The sequence below is a fragment of the Equus quagga genome, chromosome 2 (genome assembly GCF_021613505.1).
Source record: "Equus quagga isolate Etosha38 chromosome 2, UCLA_HA_Equagga_1.0, whole genome shotgun sequence".
NCBI classification, from domain to species: Eukaryota; Metazoa; Chordata; class Mammalia; order Perissodactyla; family Equidae; genus Equus; species Equus quagga.
This window is the reverse complement of record NC_060268.1, coordinates 25,730,560-25,754,490: the sequence shown is the minus strand read 5'-3', so window position 1 is coordinate 25,754,490 and position 23,931 is coordinate 25,730,560. Positions and strand designations below refer to the sequence as shown.

The following is a 23,931-nucleotide window of genomic DNA, read 5'->3' as shown; positions in this document are numbered from 1 at the left end:
CAAAAACAGACACAAAGATCAATGGAGCAGAATTAAGAGCCCAGAGACCATCCCACATATCTATGGACTGCTAATTTTTGATGAGGAATCCAAGAACATACAATGGAGAAAGGAAAGTCTCTTCAATAAATGGTGTTGGGAACACTGGACAGCCATGTGCAAAGGAATGAAAGGAGACCAGTATCTTACACCATTTACAAAAATTAACTCAAAATGGATTAAAGACTTGAATGTAAGACCCGAAACCATGAAACTTCTAGAAGAAAACACAGGCAGTACGCTCTTTGACATCTGTCTTAGCAGCATATTTTCAAATACCATGTCTGACTGGGCAAGGGAAACAATAGAAGAAATAAACAAATGGGACTATATCAGACTAAAAAGCTTCTGCACAGCAAAGGAAACCATCAACAAGGCTAAAAGACAACGAAACAATTGGAAGAAGATATTTGCAATCCATATATCTGATAAGTGGTTAATATCCAAAATATACAAAGGACACATACATCTCAACAACAAAAAAACTAACGGCCCAATTAAAAGATGGGCAAAAGATCTGAACAGACATTTCTCCAAAGAAGATACACAGATGGCCAACAGGCACATGAAAAGATGCTCAACATCGTTAAGCATCAGGGAAATGCAAATCAAAACTACAATGAGGTATCACCTCACTCCCATCAGAATGCCTATAATTAGCAATACAGGAAACAATAAGTATTGAAGAAGATGTGGAGAGAAGGGAACCCTCATACACTGCTGTTGAGAGTGCAAACTGGTACAACCACTATGGAAAACAGCATGGAAATTCCTTTAAAAATTAGGAATAGCACTGCCATATGACCAAGCTATTCCACTACTGGATATGTTTCCAAATAACATGAAAACATAAATGAATAAAGATATATGCACCCCTATGTTCATTGCAGCATTATTCACAGTAGCCAAGACTTGAAAACAACCTAGGTGCCCATCAAGGGATGAAGGGAAAAAGAAGATGTGATATAAATACACAATGGAATACTACTCAGCCATAAAAAACGATGAAATCTGACCATTTGTGACAACCTGGATGGACCTTGATGGTGTTATGCTAAGTGAAATATGTCAGAGGGAGAAAGTCAAATACCATATGATCTCGCTCGTAAGTAGAAGATGAAACAATGACAAACAAACACGTAGAAACAGAGTGGATTGGTGGTTACCAGAGGTTAATGGGGCAGGTGGGCAGGGGGAGGGAAAATAGGGCGATTAGGCACACATGTGTGGTGATGGATTGTAATTAGTCTTTGGGTGATGACTATGTCATAACCTACACAGAAATCAAAATATATAACAATGTACACCTGAAATTTATATAATATTATAAACCAATGTTACCACAATAAAAAAAAAGAAAGTTATACCTATGTGTAGTGATGGATGTTAACTAAACTTATTGTAATCATTTCACAATATATACATATATCAAATCATTATGTTGCACATCTAAAACTAATACAATGTTATATGTCAATTATATCTCAATTTTAAAAATAGTAAAATAATTTTTAAAAAGAGATCAATCATGAAGGAACAGTTTTAAGAATTTAGGAATTTATTGTGAAATGGAATTTTTATAAATGTCTATCAAACTTTAAGAGTTTTTCTATTTGTGTTTCTGTTGCTTCAAGTGAAAAAAGAACTTTTGAAATAAAAATATATAGTTGAATGCCATTGAGCAGTGAAACCAACATCCTTGTCAGAGAGTGAGTTCAGGTGGATGACTACACTGGCAAGGTTGTCTACACCAGCTGGGAGCTAGAACTCAATGACCTGAGCTCTTTTTCTCCCTGGAATTCATTACAGAATATTCTATGTTGAAAGGAAATCAGGACTGCTACCAAAAAGCAATTGCAGTTATTATTATGCCAAATTCCTTCCCAGTTTTCCTTCTCAATGTATAGATTATTATATACTCTGGATATGTAATCATACTCCATATACATGTTTGTATCCTTTTTAACAGTCTATAAAAATCCACTATGTTATCAGATACTTTCCTTAATCAATGTTTTTAATGAGCTACATTAATATCGTATCTAGGAGCACCCTATACTTAATGAGTTTTCTTATAACTGGGAATTTAGGGAGCTTCTACATTTTTCCAATTACAAAAATTGCTATAATCAACAAACCTGTACTTATAAATTTGTCATTATTAGAAATTATCATTTATGTGTATGAGGAAACTACACATATAAGCTTTATATATATTTCATATATATATATCTGTTTACATATTAACCTACTTGCACATACATATTTAACATCACATATTTTAAAAATATTATATTAATTTGGAATACTGCTTTTTTCCGTTCTCATAGTTCATAAATTCCTCACAAGCATCTGAAATCCATGTATTTGTCATCAGTAGAGCTGCTTTTTTAAATCATCACACATTTTCCCAGAGCATATCAAATTCACTTGTGTCTAAGTTGTCTGAATTATAACACATTATGAATCCATATATGAAGCTGTCACTAAAACATTTTTGAACCACAATTCTGTTCAAAAAATATTAGAATTGTTGTTTTGACTTTTATCCTGGAAGTGAATATTCGTGATGCCCACAACAAAAAATTTCCTTTAAAAGATTTATTTAAACACTTATAATTTTGAAGGCATACTCCCAAGAATTGTTACCAAGTTTTTGTTGAATTACTTAGTCATCTTTTTCACTAATCTCATCAGCTGACTTCCCTAAGTATCCATAAACTAGCATTGTTTGAGATCATCCCACGTTAATGTGTCTTCACTAAATTATACTAAATTGTGCAACATAAAATAATTGCATGAAAGAATTGTAATATTGCTTTTTGTGATTTTTGTAAGTAATCAAATATAAGGGGACTCTATTTTCTCTGAGGATAATAAAACTCACTTCATATTCAAACATCAGTAGTATTGTCTCACCGTCAATTCACCAAAGTGGAAATATTTGCTCAAACTAGTATAAATATTTTCACCCTCTTGATATTAACTAATTGGCTTCCAATAAAAATATAGCAATTTATATCATTACCTACATCTTTCCAGCATTGGGTACATCACCTTTTTAACGAAAGCATTGTTTAAATATCTGTCAAAAAAAAAGTAGTTTGTTAACGCTTTATTTACATTTTTTATTACCAAAGTGTTGAAACCTTTTTTGAGGTTTGTTAATCCCAGTGACTTTCTTCATTTGTCCTTTGCCCATTACTTTTTTAGGTTTTTAGTATTTTACTTAACGATTTGTGTGATTGTAATACTTTTGTACGTCTGAGTTTTAAAGAATTTAACCACAATAACAGCACTGGCCAATGGAGATTTCTGAGGCATGCTAGATGGCAGAGGATGGTGATGGCAAAATTTCAAGGAAGGAAAAAAAGAGAAGACATTGTACTGCTCTGTTTCACTGTGACTATGGTACCATGGAGGTTGAAGTTTACTAAGGCTTTGTTCAAAAACACCCATCTGTGGGGCCAGCCCGGTGGCATAGTGATTAAGTTCGTGTGCTTCACTTCGGCAGCCCAGGATTCACAGTTTGGATCCCGGATGCAGACCTAGCACTACTTGTCAAGCCACACTGTGGCCTCATTCTACATAAAATAAAGGAAGATTGGCACAGATGTTAGCTCAGCGACAAATTCCTCAAGCAAAAGGAGGAAGATTGGAAAGAGATGTTAGCTCAGGGCCACCCTTCCTAACAACAACAACAAAAAAACACCCAGCTGTGATCCACACTGTATGTCTCAGCATCAGGGAGAGTCCTCTCATTGTCACAAGGATGTAATACATGAGATTTCTTGCCCCTTGACTTCTTCCTTTAGGGATTTACTCCATATTATCCACTGGAATGCTTTCAGAATGTGAATAAGGATCACCAAAGTCATCAGTAATAAATAATCCCAGCCACACATTTTAATAATGTTTATTAAAAATGTCCATAGCAATGTAAAAGAGAATCTCATCAAAGACGTAAAGGGGATGGAACTAATAATGACTGTGAGCCAGCATACTGGGTCACACACTAGTATATGGTGAACCAAGAAGTGGAACCCACGACTGTCTAATTTACATAGTTCCTCGCTTCAAAGAGCTCAATGCCCAGTACAAAAAAAGACAAGTGCTTGGAAAGTGGTTGTTGTGAACTGAATTCCATCTCATTGGAATATGACATGCTTTCAGAGTCCAAATTTTACTTTTAATAATGTATTTTTAAGGTCATAATTTCAAGCAGATCCACAAGGTGAAATCCTCAAATTCTGACAGTTCACATGTCTTGTCCTGATGAGACAACTGTTAAACGAAGAAGTAGAGATGACAAGAAGGCCATTAATAGGTAGCACTGGACCAACGGCCCAGAGATGTGATGAAGAGTACAGACTCCTCACAAAGAAAATCTGAGTTATCAGAAAGTCATGAATAAGTAAACAGATGGTGGAAGGGAAAATATTGTTGAGTAGAGAAAGCTGGGAAGAGCTCTTGGAGATAAATCTTGAGGTGGTCCTTGAAGATAGTGGAAGACTTAGCATGAATGGGAATATTATTTCAGAGGCAAGAATCACCCTCTCTGACCTAACGCCACCAAGAAATCTCCTCATACCACAGCAAAGGCATAATTTATCCCTACATATCTAAATTATGTGTTTTTGAAAGATATTACCTGCAAACTAAGCAATATTTCCATTCACTTCAGAGAATCAATCAAGGTTAATACCATAGATCAGAGAATTACATATCCTGGGCTTTCCTTCACTCTTCTCCTGACTCTGCACATTTTGATCCAAAAACACAGGGATTAATCACTTCATCCTGGGATTACAATCACCAGTTGGCACACCAAGTTCAATTGCTCTTTTATTTAACTTTTTTTTTGGTGAGGAAGGTCAGCCCTGAGCTAACATCCACCACCAATCCTCCTCTTTTTGCTGAGCTAGATTGGCCCTGAGCTAACATTCATGCCCATCCTGCTCTATTTTATATGGGGGACACCTGCCACAGCATGGCTTGATAGGCAGTGCATAGGTCCATGCCCAGGATATGAACCTGCTAACCCCAGGCCACCAAAGCAGAGTACACAAGCTTAGCTGCTACACCATGAGGCTGACCCCCCAATTGCTCTTTTTAAATCTAGAAGATAAAAATCAATGCCCAGGGGAAGAAAACGATACCTAGGCTTCATCCCATGGTGTACAAAATAACTGGGCTTATGGCTTAAAGGATAGAATACATCAACTCATTCAAAATAAAATCAGAAGAGCCCACATTCAGGGAATATAAACAATTCTCATAGATTAAATGTTTATGAAATTCTCATTTTTAGTTCAGAAATGGAGTATATCATCCTTGGCTTCCTTATTTTTTAAAAGAGCAGAGTCTTTCAGATATTAATTTTTCAGCATATACTGATGAGTTTATAACATTTCTCTCTGGTATAGCAGACTCTGGGCATTCACATTTACAGAAGGAAGAAATATGACTAGCTTTCTACTTCACACAAGCAATCATGAAGAAAAAGATATTCCAAGCCAAACAAAAAGTTTTAAAAACATTTTATAGTCTCAGATTACTTGCTAGTCCAATAGGAACATGTAACTTTACAAAAGATAGATTTCTCTGTCACTATCTTATCCTAGTGATTGACCACAGCCTCATCAAGTCATTATGTCCATCTTGACATGATGCAGGATGCAGGACACAGCATCACGTACACACCTAATAGAAAATAAATAAACTAACCTAATCAAACTTCTAGTACTAATGTGAGAAAAGGGAGCTAGAAGAACAAGTTAAAGGATTCCACAAAGAAATGACTAGACAAATCCAGAAAGTGAGACATTCTAAAGAACAGCAGATCTAGTCCCTTCAATAATCAATGCGATGAACAAAAAAATGTACAGTGGAGGGAAAACAGCATAAGGGGAAAAATTACAGAAAAAAGTGATGTCAGCATCATGGTGGAGTGAGTTGTTCCTTTTGTCTCTCCAATCTAAGTTACCACTAAACAGACATTCATTTACCAACAGAGGATTCCCTACACCACACAACAGACATCCATGCAGCTCTACATCTGAAGATGGGAAGACTGGATCCCCAGGGAGCAGTGGAACTAGGGAAGCAGCCTCCTCCCACTCCCTGAGTAAACGACCCAGGTCCCAGGTCCTCAGACAGTGGTCAGCATGACTATCAGTGGAAGCAGGGGCAGCCAGGCCAACACACAAACACTTTTGGAGTGGTAGCCTGATCTACTTCAGCCAGCCCATACAAGTGGTCCCCACCAAGCGGCAGTGGCCCAGCCCCTGCGAAGGTACCCCAACTTCCAAGTGCAGCCAGGCCCACAGGAAGAGTCCCTGCCTTGCCAAGCACAGCAGCCTGCAGGACCTGCCCACTGAACAAAGTCCCAGCCCATAAGAAGGCACCTGCCTGTGCAAGCACATCCTGATAAGTGGAGGTGACTCAGCTCATGTGAAGGCCCCCACACCAACACAGCAGCTGGTGGGACACACCCATGAGTGCAGTGCTGGCCTGCAGAAGAGCCCCCACCACCCCCCCTAGTACATCAACTCAGCGAAAACCTCGTGGACCTATCCACACAAACTCAGAGTGGTTCAACTGACACAACTGTCAGCAGATGGGGCAGGATCAGAAAACACAGCTCCCACACCCCCACAGCAGTGGCAGGTGGAATCTGTGATCTGATATTACACAAATGGGCCAGTAGAAGATCAATTCATCAAACACCATGAAGAACTACAATAATACTGCAGAGCTGAAGAAAAATGACAAGTCTCAAGAAACCAAACCTGAAGTCACAGATTATTGCAAACTAAATGACAGAGAATTAAAAATAGTTGTTCAATAAGAAACTCAACAAGTTACAAGAAAACACCAAAAGAAGTTTAATAAGCTCAGGAATAAAATTAATGAACAGAAGGAATACTTCACCAAAGAGATTGAAATGCTTAAAAACACTATACAGAAATTCTGGATATGAAGAACACAATTCATGAGGTAAAAAACAATGTAGAAACCACAAAAAATACAGCAGATCTTATAGAGAACATAACTAGTGAATTAGGAGATAGAAATATGAAAATGTTTCAGGTGAAAGAGGAGTGAGAACTAAGGTTTTTGAGAAATAAAGACATTCTTCTAGAAATATCCAACTCAATTAGGAAAAGTAACATAAGGATTATACATATTCCAGAGGGAGTAGAGAGGGAGAAAGGAGCAGAGAGCTTGTTCAAAGAAATAATAGCTGAAAATTTCCCAAAGCTGGAGAAAAACTGGACTTACAAGTATATGAAGCCAATAGAACTTTTAATTACATCAAGGCAAAAAGACCTTCTCCAACACATGTACAACTAAAACTGACAACAGGAAACAACAAAGAAAAAGTGTTAAGGTCAGCAAGGCAGAAGAAAATAACCTACAAAGAAACCCCTATCAGGCTGTTGGCATATTTCTCAGCAGAAACATAACAGGCTAGGAGAGAATTGAATGATATATTCAAAATACTGAAACACAAATCTTTCAGCCAAGAATAATCTATCCGAGAAAAATTATCCTTCAGATTTGATGGAGAAACTTAAAAGCTTTCCCAGATAAGAAAAACCTGAGGGAGTTCATCACCACTGGACCTGCCAAAGGAGAAATGATGAAAGGAGCCCTCCTACCTTAAACACAAAGGCAAAGACTTACACAGATTTGACCAAGGAGATAAACAGACAGACAAAATCAGAAAATTTTAGCTCTCTATCAGAATAGGCTAGCAAGCACTTAATTATAACATAAAAGATAAAGGAAAAGAAAGCATCAAAAATAACTATAAACACTTCAATTTAGTCACAAACTCATAGTACAAAGAAAATAATTTGTGACAACAATAGCTCAGAAGGAGAAGAGGAAAGGGATGGAACCTGCTTAGGCTAATGGAGACAAGAGGCTGTCAGAAAATGGACTATCTCCTCTATGAGAACTCTTATAAAACCTCAGGTACCAGTAAACAAAAAATCAGAGCAGAGCCATAAATCATGAAAACTGAGAAAACCACCAAATCGAAATGGCAGCCAGAAAGACATGGGAAAAGAAACAATGGAAATACAGAATAACTGGAAAATGAGATAAAATGGCAGTGTTAGGCCCTCATATATCAATAATCACTCTAAATGTAAATAGGTTGAATTCTCTAATCAAAAGACAGAGAGTGGCTGGATGGATTAAAAAAGAAGACCCAACAATATGCCACCTGCAGGAAACACATCTCAGCTCTAAAGACAAACTTGGGCTCAGAGTGAAGGGATGGAAGATGATACTCAAAGCAAATGGCAAGCAAAAGAAAGCAGGTGTTGCCATACTTATATCAGACAAAGCAGACAATGACAAACAAAGAAGGGCAGTATATAATGACAAAAGGGACATTCCACCAAAAGGTCATAACACTTATGAATATATATTTACCTAAGAAAAGAGCACCCAAGTATATAAAGCAACTATTAATAGATCTAAAGGGAGACATTGACAGCACCACAATAATAGTAGGGGACCTCAACATTCCACTTACATCAATGGATAGATAGATCATCCAGACAGAAAGTCAACAAGGAAACAGTGGCCTTAAATGAATACTAGACCATACGGACTTAATAGACATATATAGAACATGCCATCCCTAACAGAATGCACATTCTTCTCAGGTCCACATTGTACATACTCAAAGATAGACCATATGTAGGGAAATAAGGCAAGCCTCAATAACTTTAAAAAGATTAAAATCCTGTCAAGCATCTTTTCCAACCACAATGTTATGAAACCAGAAAAGAACTACAAGAAAAAAAACTGAGAAAGTCACAAATAGGTGGAGACTAAACAACATGCTATGGAACAAAAACTGGATCAATGAAGAAATCAAAGGAGAAATCAAAAAATAGCTAGAGACAAATGAAAATGAAAATGCAACATACCAACTCTTACAGGATGCAGCAAAGGCAGTGCAGCCTGGGTTCACTTCCCCAGCATAAACCTAAACCACTTGTCTATTAGTGGCCATGCTATAGCAGCAACTCAAGTGCAAAAAGAAGTTTGATTGGGGCCAGCCCAGGGGCATAGTATTTAAATTCATACGCTCTGCTTCAGTGGCCCAGAGTTCATGGGTTTGGATCTCAGGCATTGACCTACAAACCACTCATCATGCCATGCTGTGGTGGTGTCCCACACGCAAAAATAGAGGAAGATTGGCAGAGATGATAGCTCAATGACAGTCTTCCTCAAGCAAAAATAGGAAGATTGGCAACAGATGTTAGGTCAGGGCCAATCAACCCCACCTAAAAAAAGCCCACTCTCACTAGTGGTTAAGTTCACATGCTCTGCTTGGGCAGAACCAGGTTCATAGGTTCAGATCCTGGGCGCAGACCTACACACCACTCATCAAGCCATGCTGGGGCAGTGTCCCACATATAAGGTGGAGGAAGATTGGCACAAATGTTAGCTCAGCAACAGTCTTCCTTAAGCAAAAAGAGGAGGATTGGCAACAGATGTTAGCTCAGGGCCGATCTTCCCCACCAAAAAACAAATCTAGACTATTGGGGATAAACACAATGCAGTCTATACAGAAACTGATATATAATAATGTTCACCTAAAATTTATACAATGTTATAAACCCACAAGACCTCAATAAAATAATTTTTTTAAAAAAGGAACTTAAAAGATTTGGCAAGCAAATTAACTACACAGTCTTTAACCGAATTCTTGTTCGCTTTTTTGCATGCTTTTTTTGCTGAGGAAGATTCACCCTGAGCTAACATCTGTTACAACCTTCCTCTATTAAGTATGTGAGTTGCTACCACAGCATGGCACTGATGAGTGGTGTAGGTCCATGCCAGGGGAGCAAAGATGGGGCACTGAAGCAGGCCACAGGGCTGGATTCTGGATTCTTGTTTTCAAAAAATGTCAGTAAAAGACTTTTTGGAAAGAATTAGGAAAATTTGACTGTTGACTGGCTATTAAATGATTTTAGGGAATTGAAGATTTTCTTAGGTGGGAGGTAGTATTATGGTTATGTAGAAAAATACTTTTATTTTTTAAAAATACATGTTGAAGTGTATAGGAATGAATAGTAATGATGTTTGTGATTTATTTTTAAATAATTGACCATAATAAAAAGCAAATATGACAAACATTAATGATGATTGAATCTAAGTGATCAGTCAGATATTGATTCTATTAATTACTTTTCTTCCAATGTTTCAAAAGCTTTATAATAAAATGTTTCCTAAAGTTTTCATTTTTAAGTGGCCAAAAAGTCTGAAGCAAATTTTAAAAGTAAACTGCAATATGCTTCTTGAAAATTAACATTTTCTTAAAGAATACTGCTCTGGTCAAGAAACTCCCTGAATCTTTAGGCATGTGAACAAATTTAAATTGAATATTCATGTGACATATTTCTAAGACAACAATGAACACTGTTGCTGACTATATGGTGAAATAAATAATTGTTCAATTGCAAGCTGAACTAGCCAATTTTTCCAGAAAACACCAGTTTGTTTGAAAGAATGACTGACAGACAAACTATGGTTATTCAGATTGGGGTGTTTGGTTGGCATCTTCTTGAAAGTGAATGAACTGAGCCAGTCACACCAAGAGAAACAGCTCATAGTTGTTGCTAATGATAAAAATTTAAGCTTTTGGACAAAAATTTAAATTTAAGAAAACTTGTACCTGTCACCAGGAGCTGGATGGCTCTCCAATATTTAAATACTTCTCTGATTCCAAGATATTGGTGGTGATATTAACTACTATGATGTTTTGATATTGCATAATGAAATGTGTTAAGATGTAGAAGTTGCCTAACTCAGTGAACCAATAATTTCCCCAATGACCAATGAATAATGTTAGAAAACCATGCGTGGGTGAAAGTTCCATTAAAAATGCACATAGACCACTGGATTTTCATATAACAGAATATGAAAAGTTCATTAACATCCCACGTTGAAACTAATCTTCTTTTCAACCTACATACCTATATAAGGCCAGGGCATTCCCATATATTTCAACTAAATCAAGATATTGCCATAGAGATAATGCATAAGCAGACGTGAGAATCCAGCTGCCTTCTAATAAGCCAGCTCTTTCCTGACAGATATCTGAAGACTATGATCAAACACCCCTAGTATCTCCGTTCCTTTTCTATACTCCTCCATGTTTCTTAGCTGTTCCTCCCTGTACAGGATTTGAAGTCTCTTCTATAGCCTGGTATTCTCCTTTGAATATCCTAAAGTTTGTCTATGACCCTCAAAGAGTACATGTCAATACCAGGAGCAGGGAGTGGAGATAAATAAGTTCAATGTTCACATCCCAAATATTCCAAGCCTGGAGGATACTCCTGCCTGATTCCTATTTCATTTCTTGGCTTTGTATCACATAAATTTTCTCAAAGTTTCTGAGTCTCTAAGCATGAGGTCTGCTCTCAATCAGGACTGGACAATACCATGGTAAACCCAGTCCTGACACTGTCCCTTTCCTCTGTTCCCCACTGAGAATAAGTTTGCCTGGCAGTGAGAACATGGCCCAGCCTCCTTCAGGAAAGAACTGAACTTCAAGACACACCTGCCCTGTGCCTACCCCATCCCCTTCCCACAGAAGAGGATCTCACACAACAGTGAAAATCCATACAGAGAAAGAAATGCCAGGTTGCCCAGGCTGCCCTGTGACTACTTCAGGAAAAGAGATCAGCTGTGGCACTGAGAGGATACCCAGAAACACTTTCAAATAATAAATACCAGATTAAAAAAACAAAGAAGACTGAGTATTTGCCTAGTGTAGCAAAAAATATACTTTTCAGTAACAGGATACTTGATTTCTTGTGTGTTCCTTCGAAGAGCCTTGGCCAAGTTGTGAAATCCCCCTGGATCTTTGTAGACTCATCTGAACACCGAAGGGAATGAATATATGATCCTTGAAGTCTCTCCCTGCTGGGACATTCTAGGACTCCACTGCAGAAGCACAATTCATCTTTGATCACTCATGTTAGTATAAAGAATGTGATTTGAATACTCCAAATATGTAGAAATGTGAAACATTTCTATTTGACTTTAGAATACATTTCATGATGTGAAGCAAATCACAACAAATTTATGTTTCCATTGATGCTTAACTCAGGCTGACATTAAAAATCAATTTCTTTGCAACTACTGGTGCTGTGCTCCACTAAAAAAAGGTGAGGTAGTGTTCCATAAATCTCCCTGGTGCCAGAAAGATAGCAGGAGACTCAGACTTGGAAAGATGTGAGCTTGTCCCATGGCTCTGTCATTTTGTAGCTTATCCTCTCTGAATATGAGATACTGCATCCTTAAAATGGAGTCCTAAGATACTTTCTGAGCATTCATCGAGTCAGGCACTGTGCTGGCACAGGACATACAGAGATGAACAAGACAAATCCCTTCTCTCAAGGGTCTCTACCTAATGAACAAGAGAGAAAAAGGGTTTAAGTTCAATGATAGAGATGAGCACTGGAAGCCATGAGAATTCAGGGAATGGATGGGCATCTAACCCAGTCCAGTCTTGAGCCATCATTTAGAACTTTCCAGGGAAGTCAACAGCTAAGCTAAGACCAGAAAATGAGTAGGATCTAAGAAGCTCAGTTAAGGAGCAAATTGGGGAACTGAAGAAGGAAAGGGCATTTCAGGCAAAAGCAATCACATGGCAAAGGCAAAGAGGTATGAAAGAACTTGGGGCCTTCAGAAAGCAAGTATTTCAATGCAGCTGAGCTTGAGGGAGCAAGTGGAAAAGTCTAAGAAGTAGGCCTGGGAGGTAAGCAAAAGTCCATGTTTCATACAATTTTATCCTAAGATAACAGGAGTCATCAAAAATTTTAAGCATGTAATTTTATAGTTGGGGTCCCCCCAAGGCTTAGCATCACTATTAATCAGCTATTTATGCTATGATGATGATCTATAACAAACAATCCCAAAATTTCAGTTGCTTACAACATCAAATATATGTTGTTTTAGCTCATTGGTCTATAAGCCAACAAGACTTGGCTTCAAGAGCGATGGTGGAAATCCATGATGGGATGTCTCCTGGAGCCTTGGCTTGGAACTGGCACACTGTGACTTCCACCCATATTCTCTGGATCAAAGCATGACCAAGCCCGAAAGTCAGTGGAGTGGGATGTACACTCTGCCTGTAGTAGGAGGCCCTGTAAAGTCATGTGGCAAAGCACATGGAGATGTGCTTCTGTTCCAGAGAGAGAGTGAAAAGTTGGAAACCAGAACAGCTGTATTCTCATTGGGATTCAACACCCCCACTCTCTGCCATGGCCAAAGAAGTAGAACTTTCAGTGGCCCAAATCCACAGTCTTGCATAGTTTAAGTTTTGATATTACTCAAGATTTTAATTGCCTTATTATTCCTCACTATTAGTTTCCTAAAACTTAATTTACAGGAATTAAAAAGAAGTTTAATTTATTATTCAAAACAGTAATCATCCACTTCTTGCCATTTCAGAGACAAGCACTTAAAACCAGGTATACTCAAGAGTCCAAGTTATAATTCTTCATTCTCATCTGACCCACATTGTCCTGTTTTCTTCTGTAAACCATCCCCTATTACATTGCCTGTAACTGAGACCACAGCATTTCTTCTTTTCCTCTTTTCCTATTTGTTTTTTGGGTTTTTTAATCAGCAAAAGAGTGTTAGACTCTCCTTATAGAGATGAAGGTGCGTGGAGTTTATGAGACAGGCAGGCACTTGTATCTAGGGTTGGAAGGAATTGTCACAAAGATTACAAGTAAAATTCTCTTAAAATTTTGATCCATCAAGCCACGGATTTGGATAAGATCCTTGAGGGAAAGTGTGAAGTTCAATCTTTTCTCAGTCCTGCTCCTTTTTGATAACAACAACAAAATTCACACTCTCCTTTGATGAATAACATTTAATAAGGTCACTTTCGATGAGCCTAGTGTATAACTTTATTTTCACAGAGATAGACAAGAGATCAAAGGCAAACCAAGATCAGTGTCTCAAGAGCTCCAGAGGAGAGTTTTCAAAAAGGGAATGCCTATGTCAAAAATCAGAGGTCAAACAAGAATATAAATAGAAAGCATCAATTCAATTTGGCCAGAGCCACTGTGTCTAGTTGAACAGGTTGTACCTTGCTCAAGGGTGCTTGGCTGAGGTAACATTGGAGCTAAAATTCAGCCTGTGTTCTGCCTGCTGAGCCGAGGCCCTGGTGTGGAGCAGCATCAACAGGAGAAAGGAGAGCTGTTTATAAAGCACACAAAGGTGTCATCTGATTGCCAAGCTTGAACCCAAGGGATTGTCCCTGCCTTCGTCCAGTGGGGTTGCCTTTTCTAAACTGCACAAAGCACCAACGGGCTATGGGCCCTGAATTTAGCAACCAGGGAGCCCATGGAGAGGACAGCATTTTGAATTGTGTCAAAGCCCTTTGTCAACTGTATAACACTGCTCAGGTGTAAAGTCGGGCAGATAATTCAGAAGCTGAGGGGGACAGGAGAAATTACACCTACCACAAACATTTTCTGCCTAATCCACAGCATGTAGAATCCACTTGAGACATTCAGATTCTGCCAAACTCCTCTGTGGGAGGTCATTTTAGTGTGGACTGGCCAAATAGCACAGATGGAAGTGGATGTGATGATTTCTGAGTCCATTCTAGTGGCAAACTCCAGGGGAGATCTAGCCAACGGGGAAGAGCCTCAGACAAAAGCACCTGGGTCAGCCTAACCTGACCTAACCACTGAAACTCTTTGATCTTGCTGCAGCTTGACTTAGATAAAACATCTGGCCCCAGGGGTTCTCCAAACCACATAGGGTAAAACAAGGGGATGGTTTTGTAAAGCTCTGTAGTGGTAGGTGAACTGGCCACTATTTTAAGCTTCAGGATGTACAGAACACAATGCTACTAAACCCACAGAGATTTGTATAGAAATTGCAGGAGTGAAGTGACATTTCCCTGGGAAATTTTCAGCCTGGCTACCATGCCCCAGGGTTGAACACACAGGCAGCCATCCCTCCTATATCAGTGACCCAGAAAGCATGGCAGGAAGTTAACCAGACCAGAAGAGACAATCTGTAGTTGCTGGCCTCTCGCTCACTGCTGTTCACCTTTAGGTGAAACTGGCATTTCAACATGTTCTTATAGCCACATTTGAGGACTTTGAAAAGGTGTTTCTTTAGAACCTTTCTTTGGCTTTGGTCATGTTGGTTCTGTTGCAAAAGAGAGTTATATGTGCCATCTCATATGGAATTTCTGAATCCAAATCAGTAGAGATATTTGTCTGAATGCATTGCTTTGCAGTTTGAGAAGATGAACTTAAAGACAGAGTAATTTATTTTTAGGCCATCACAAGCCATAATTGTTCATTCTGATGCTGAATATACTATAAATCACTGATACCTGATGCGGGCTTCACATTGCCCTTTCACATCTTGTCATGCCACACATTATCTGCCCTTAAAGCAGCACTGGTGACTGTGAGGGCAGGGATCTGGGATGGTCATGGATCCAAGACCCATTCCCTTGGCATTGCCAGTTTTCCAAGACTGAGAGTTAGGTGTGGGTCTAGGACGTGAGAACAGTCTAAAACAATAGAAAGCAACAATTCAGGAACTTCATGAAATGTACGGGACTGGAATTGTTCACCAGGGGAATATATGCTCCTACCCACTCCTCAGACAACAACCTCCCAGAAGCAAATCCACCCCATCTGCTATTGAATAATATCATCGTGAGCCAGTTGGATAAGCAACAAATGCCATCTTTCTAAGACCAGACTAATAGCCCTTTGTGTCTGTGTGGCATCCGGACCCAAGTTCATTGAGATGTTGTTACTGACATTTTGATGGAAAATTGTATGTTCCAAGCTATGTTAAAACTGACCATTCACTGAGCAGGGAATTTCCTATTCTTCTCTAAATGCTCTGACATTTTCTATTTTCTAGTATTCCCCTTCTGAAGCTAGCTCCCAAAGGGCTTTTCTGTGCATCCTCATTTCCATTACAGGGTCAATGCACAAGTTAAATTTTGAATTTCTTCAGAAGCTTCTAGAGAGTGATTTCCTCTTCCATTCCTCTGCTATCTCGGGCAACTATTGGGAGCAAAGAGCTCAAGCTTGGACTATGTTGAGACAGTGTAACATCAGTAAAACATGCTCTGAATGTGATTGCTCCACACACAGTCATTCACTTAATGTCTTCTGCAGAATTTTTTTCTGTCATTCTTTAATCTTAAGCCTTGGGCATCCACCTTCTAAAATCATACGTTCCTCTTTGAAATCTACTCACACAGTGATGATACTCTACAAACTTTCCACCTCTCAGTTCTTCCTCCCAGCTTCCCTCATGCTGAGACTTACACCCTCCCAAAATGATGTTCCGAGATCTTTTGCACCTTAACAAGGCAATGATACAGAACAGTTCTTTTCCTATTCCTGTTTTTGGCTTCAGTCTTAATCCCACCCATGCAGATCTGGAAAGTTAGCACCACCTAGTGTCATTTGTGGGCATTTTTCTCAGAGACCTGTCCCCTGAGCAGCATTTGTAGACTGAGCCTGAGCTCCATTGATATTATGACCCTTGAAGGTACCTGACTCAGAAAGACTTGAAAGTTTGTACCTAAATTCAGATCCAACTACTTCATCACTGTAATTTGCCACTGGAAAATGTTGGGCTATCTACATATCACTGCCGTAAAGGCTCACAACCAAATCTTCAATTCTATAGGATAGATGAAACATGTGAAGCTCCAGGGAAAGGGCTTCAATGCCTTCGCATCAAGGGAATGGACTGTAATGGGAGCTATCCAGATCACACACCTTCCATGAAAGAATGAACCATTGTCACCTTAGACAACTCCACCTCTCTGGTCTACTTTTGTGCTCCTAATACCACACCTCATTCTACTACGTATTTATGGCAGACCTAGTCTACTCACAACCTGGCACAAGTCAATAGAGTCTCGTGTCAGTCTGGAGGCTCTAGGTAAAGTAAGTGAATCTGACTCCAGAGTAAAATTTTCCCCTGTCTCCAATGAAAGACTTAAAGGGCTATGTGTAAACAGGTCTCTAATCACCCCATATTTCTGTTTGGATATGTTTCTCAAAGTTCCTGTACATAGTTTCTGCATAGAGAATTCAGTGATGCAAATTGAGACTCTATCCTACATACACAAATAAACTCAACTATCAGTGCAGATTGATTGTGTAGAAAGGAGACAGTTTTTGTTTATTTGTTTTTGGTGAGGAAGAATGTCCCTGAGCTAACATCTGTTGCCAATCGTCCTCTTTTTGCATGAGGAAGCTTGTCCCTGAGCTAACACTTCTACCAATCTTCCTCTATTTCTTATACAGGACACCACCAAAGGATGGCTTAATGAGTGGTGTGTAGGTCTGCCACCAAGATCAGAACCTGTGAAACCTGGGCCAACAAAGAGGAGTGCAAACTTAATCACTACACCACTGGGCCAGCCCCAGAAGGCAGTTTTGCACCAGGATTTACCCACCTCTATTTCAATGAGAAAAGCAAGAGAGAAATTCTCTGCCTACAATGACTTTCCGTCTGGATATTTGCTCGCCAGCAAGGGTTAAGATGGTTCTGCCACTGCTCTTTGGCTTCCATTACCCCAAGCCATCTGGTTTCCATCACATTTGGAGGGAGCATCTCCTTGTTCAGCATTGTTTATGCCATCACACTGATCCCAGTAGTCAGACCTGACTATAGAGATTGGCTAACAAACCTGGAAGAGCCCATGTTGTAAGACAGAGGTGGAAAGTGGTGGGACAGATGGGACTTTGGTGCTGGGAAACTGTTCATGTCCACTGCTGACTCATGTCTGCTACTCAGTCTTCTCACCACCTTCCTAATCCAACAGTTGCATCTTTGTTAGGACACACCAGAGATCCGGAATGCCCACATCCTGTGGTTCCTGTACCCCTAACACCTCACATTTGATTTCCAATTCAGAGAACAAAAGCTCCTGGCTTTGGGCCAGTTCAAAAACAGATGTGGGTCACAACCGCCAACTACCCAGGAAGCGTCTACCAAGACAGGGCATGAGAACCAGCTTCTTAGAAATTCCCATACTTATGATCCATCAAACATCTAACACATGCTCAAAGAGAGAGATAGGAGACTTTCTCCTGAGTATCTTCCAGGATTTAATGCTTCCTGCTGGGAATTAAAATGCTGGGTTTGCTACTAAGATTTAAGAAGGCGGAGAGTTAAGGGAATTAATGGAAAGTAGGTATTACAACTTTATATCTACTTTAGGAAAATCTGCAAATCTATCCACAGCTTTGACGTAATGCCTTCCTATATCAATGGCCTTGCCCATCTCTAAATCCCACATGATGATCATACACTGGATAAGCTTTCAAAGCCATGAGGAGCAGCGCTTTTCCTCTCTCTGCATGTACGGCAATGGCAATGGTGATTCTGCTGATCAGAGTACCATTACTAGTGTGTGCAAGGCCTTGTAAGGATGTACTTGTACTGCAACTGTCTGTGAGAGATTGTACCTTGGCTTTCCCTGTCTATAGGTTTCTTTTAATGTTTTTGTCCCAATAAAATGGTCCTTACTGTGCACTACCTACTTAGTAAAGCTAAGAAAGATAGGAAGGGCAGGGACAAAGTGCAAATAGAGAAAGAAAGATGTTCGTACCAGAGAACATCCTGTTGTGGACTCAGAGTATTTATCACCTGAATTGATATGAAAATGGTCTCCCCAGAAAATATAAAAGCCAGTATTACAATGTGTGTTGTCTTTTGGTCTCTGAAAGAAAATATGAGATTTCACGGAGTGCAAAATCCTTGAATCCTCCAAAACAAAAAAATGCTTAGCTGTGCCTAGAATAATCCAAAGTCCTGGCAATTGCTACAGGAGGCTTCCAGCTGCCAGCTCTCTGCAAACTGTAAACTAGGCCATCCAGGGCTCCCCAATCTCCTCTTTCTGTGCCCTTTCCTTGGACTCTCCCCTCCATCACATCCTTCAAATGGTTTCTTCCATCAAAACATGATGAAGAAATTATGTGAAATCAATTCATACTAATTTGTGAGTGATAAAAACAGATGGAGGCTTTGCTTTTCTGAGGTTGAGTGGGAGGGAGGGGCATTGTATTTTAATAGAGATGATGCCATGAGCTAAAGACTAAAGCAACCAGGGCAAAATTTTCAACAGGCCCAAATGAAAGACAGAAATTTGTTCTCCCTTCATTTAAAGGCTCGGTGTGGATCATACAAGGAGAGTCTGGAGTCTTCCAGAGTGGGCACTTCTCTTCTCATGTCCAGGAAGAGGCCCAGCTGGAGCACAGAGCCAAAGAGAATATTAACCTGCATGTGGAGACAGGTCTGCAGCAGAGGGCAGAATTGGGGCCAACAGGGAAAAAAAAATAAAAAGGATACCTAGAAAAGATTTCATTTCAATAGTGGGAATAGCTTTATAATAGTTGAAAGCTTGATCAACAGTGAAACAAACGTCCTTGTCAGTGAGTGAGTTCAGGTGGATGACTACACTGGGAAGGTTGGCTACATTGGCTGGAGGTCAGAACTCAATGACCTGAGCTCTGTGTCTTTTTGGAATCATTACAGGATATTCTATGTTGTAGCAATATCGAGATTTCCACCAAAAAGCAACACAGTTATTATTTTGGTGTATTCTTTCCCAGTTTTGTTTTCCAATGTTTAGATTATTACATACTCTGTATATGTAGTCATACTCCATATACACATTTGTTTTTTTTAACATTATATAATAAATTCTCTATGTTATTAGATACTTTCCCTAATCAGTGTTTTTAACGAGCAACATTAATTTGTATCTTAGAACAAACTATAGTTTACTCAATCAGTTCTCTTATGACTGAGAATTTAGGCAGCTTCTACATTTTTCCTGTTACAAAAATTGCTGTGATGAACATATCTGTACTTAAATACTTTTTGTTATTTAAAATTATTGTATATGTATATGAGGAAACTATATATATAAGCTATACATATATTTAATACATACATGTAAAATCTGAAACCCCTATTTCCTCAAAAAGAAGCTTCAAAATAGGGCTGTTGGCCAACTTGGATACATAAACCCTTAGGATTGGAGACAAAATTGTCAAATTCTACTACAAAACTTTTTAACAAATTAATTTAGCCATACATACATATTTAAAATAATGTATTATATAAAATAGTATATTAATTTTGAAATGCTTTTTTCCATACGAATAGTTCATAAATTTTATTCAAATTCTTCACAAGCATCTCAAATCATTGTATTTGTCACCAATAAAGCTGCTTTTTTTAATACTCACACATTTTTCCAGAGCATATCAAACTTACTTGGTTCTAAGTTGTCTGAATTATAGCACATTATGAATCCATATATGAAGCTATCACTAAACATCTTTGAACCGCAATACCTGTTCACAAAACATTAGAACAGTTGTTTTGACATTTATCCTGTAAGGAAATAATCATGATGTCCACAAGAAAAGATTTCCTTTAAAAGATTTATTTAAACAATATTGAATATTTGTAATTTCAAAGACATATTTGCAAGAATAGTTACTAAGTTTTGTTAAATTACTTAGTCACCTTTTTACTAACCTCATCAGCTGACTTCCTTGAGTATCTATGAACCAGCATTGAATGAGATCATCCCAGGTTAATGTGTCTTCGCTAAACTGTACTTAATTGTGCAAAATAAAAAAATTGCGTGAAAGCATTGTAATATTGCTTTTTGTAATTTTTATAAGGAATCCATTTTATGGGGATTCTCTCTTCTCTGACAATGATAAACCTCACTTTATATTCAAACAGGTATAGTATGTTCTTAAAGTCAATTTGCCAAAGTGGAACTATTTGCTCAAACTAGTATAAATATTTTCACCCTGTTGGTATAAACTAATTGGTTTCCAATAAAAATACAACAATTTATATTGATACCAACATCTTGCCAGCATTGAGAACATCACTTTTTTTCTAAAAGGATTGCTTAGATATCTGTACAAAAAAATGGTTTCTTAATTCTTTATTTGCATTTTTATTACCAGAGAGTTAAAACATTTTTTGAAGTTTGTTGACCAATAAGTGAATTTCTGCATTTGCCCTTTGTCCATTAATTTTTTAGGTTTTTAGTGTTTTACTCATTGATTTGTGTGATTGTAATCATTCTGTGCCTCTGAGTTTTATAGCATTTAACCACAATAACAGCATTGGTGAAAGATTTTAGAGGTATTCCGATGGCAGAGGTTGGTGATGGCAAAATGCCAAGAAACAGTGAAAAAGAAGAAGAGGGTTTTTGTACTGCTGTATTTCACTGTGACTTCAGTACTCGGTACCACGGAGGTTGAAGTTTATTAAGCCTTTGTTCAAAAACACTCAGCTGTAATCCACTCTGTATGTCTCAGCATTGGGAAGAGTCCTGTGAGTGTCAAGGGAGAGTAATAATACATGAGTTTCTTCATCTTTTCCCCCTATCTCCTCCCTTTAGTGATTTACTCCACATTGTCTAGGGCAGTGGTTTCAGAATATGAACAGGGATCACCAAAGTCATCAATAATAAATAATCCCAACGACACATTTTAATTATATTTATTAAATATGCCCATGGCAACGTAAAAGAAAATATCATGGAAGAAATAAAGGGAATGGAACTAACAATGACTGTGAACCTGTGCACTGGGTCACACACTAATATATGGTGAGTCAAGAAGTGGAACCCACATCTGTCTAATTTACACAATTGCTCCTTTCAAAGAGCTCAATGCCTAGTACAAAACAAAACAAGTGCTTGGAAAGCGGTTGTTGTGAATTGCATTCCATCTCATTGGAATAGGACATGCTTTCAGAGTCCAAATTTTTTTTAAAATATTGTCTTTCTGAAGGCCGTAACTAGAAACAGATTTACAAGGTGAAACTGTGTCACTGAATCCCCAAATTCTAACAGTTCATGTGTCTTGTTCTGATGAGAAAACTGCTGACTGAGAGAGTAGAGATGGCAAGAACACCATTTTTATGTAGCCCTGGACAAATGGCCCCCCGATGTGATGAAGAGTACAGAGTCTTCACAAAGAAAACCTGAGTTATTAGAAAGTCACAAATAAGTAAACAGATGGTGGCAGGGAAAATATTGTTGGGTAGAGTTAGCTGGGAAGCGCTCTTGGAGATGAATCTTCAGTTGGTCCTTAGGATGGTGGAAGACCTAGCAAGACCAGGAATATTATTGCAGAGTCAGAAATTTCCCTCTCTGACATAATGCCACCAAGGAGTCTCCTCATCCCACAACAAAGGCATAATTTATCCCTACCCATTTAAACAATGTGTTTTTGAAAGATATTTACTGGGAACTAAGAAATATTTCTATTCACTTCAGAGGACCAATCAACATTAATACCATAGATCTGAAAACTTACACATCCTGGGCTCTCTTTCGTTTTTCTCTTGACCCTGCATATTTTGATCCAAGAGCACAGGGATTAATCCCCTCATCCTGGGATTTCCATCACCAGTTGACACACCAAGTCGAATTGCTCTTTTTAAATCTATGAGACCAAAAGCAATGCACATGGTAAGAAAACTATACCTACGCTTCCCCACAGAGTGTCCAAAACAAGTAGGCTTATGGCTTAAAGGATAGAATACGTCAACTCACTCAAAATAAAATCAAAAGAGCCCATTTTGATTCCCATTTTCAGGGAATATATACAATTCCCAGAAATAGCACTTTTAATTAAATTCTCATTTTTAGTGCAGAAATTGAGCATATCATTCTTGGATTGCTTATTTCCTAAAAGAATAGACTCTTTTAGATAATGTTTCAACATATAATGATGGGTTTGTAACATTTCTTTCTGTTATAGCAGACTGGAGGCATTCACAATTACAGAAAGTAGAAATATAACCAGCTTCCTGCTTCTCACAATAAATCATGAAGAAAAGAATATTCAAAGCCAAAAAACAAAGTTTAAAACATTTTAAGATCTCATATTAATGCTAGTTGCAATAGCAACATGTAACTTTACAGAAGATAGATATTTATGTCATCATCTTATCCTAATGATCCATATTAGCCTCATTAAATCATGATGTGCACCTTGACATGATGCAGGATTCAGGACACAACATCACCTACCCAGTGTTCTTACCAAAAATAAATAAATAAACTGAGCTAATCAAACCTCTAGTTCTAATAGGAGACAAGGGAGCAAGAAGAACAAATTAAAGGATTTCACAAAGAAATAGTTAGACAAATCCAGGAGGTGAGACATTCTACAGGACAACAGACCAGGGCCTTCAGTAATAAATGAGATGAAAGGAAGGAAAAGAGAAAAGGTGCAGTGGAAGAGGACTATTACACATTAAAGAAAGTGAAAAGATATAGCAACCAAATTAAATACATAGTCATTAACTGGATTCTTGCTTTAAAAAAACCATCTGTAAAAGACATTGTGGAAAGAATTAGGAAAATTTACTGTGGGCTGGCTACTAAATGATTTCAGGGAATTGTTAATTTTGTCAAGCGGGAATTGGTATTATGGTTATGTAGGAAAATATTTTTTTAAAAAATGTATGCTGAAATGTTTAGGAATGAATAGTCATGATGTTCATAATTTATTGTTAAGTACTTGACCAAAGTAAATGGCAAATGTGGCAAACATGCATGATGGTTAAATCTAAATCTAGGTGATGAGTCCACAGATGTTGATTCTATTAATTCCTTTTTTGTAATGTTTCAGAACCTTTCACTAAAATTTTTTCTAAAGTTTTCATTTTTAAATATCCAAGAAGTCTTCAGAATATTTAAACAGTGAAAAAGTAAAATGCAATATGCTGCATGAGAATTAGCATATTTTCTTAAAGACTGCGGCTCTGTTCAGAGAACATATTTCAAAG

The 23,931-nt window shown here is 38.2% G+C and overlaps 1 protein-coding gene and 1 long non-coding RNA gene across 2 annotated transcripts in view; one reads left to right on the top strand and one right to left on the bottom strand.

Annotated features, from left to right (window-relative positions):
* The window catches only part of LOC124235405 (T cell receptor alpha chain MC.7.G5-like), a 474,302-nt gene that overhangs the window by 296,508 nt on the left and 153,863 nt on the right, over nt 1–23,931 (top strand). The gene's annotated exons all lie outside the window — the stretch shown is intronic.
* Nucleotides 20,533–22,609, bottom strand: LOC124235407 (uncharacterized). Its single transcript, XR_006887465.1, has 2 exons — nt 22,452–22,609; nt 20,533–21,460 (listed from the first exon to the last, which is right to left on the bottom strand). It is a non-coding gene; the product is annotated as an uncharacterized LOC124235407 (long non-coding RNA).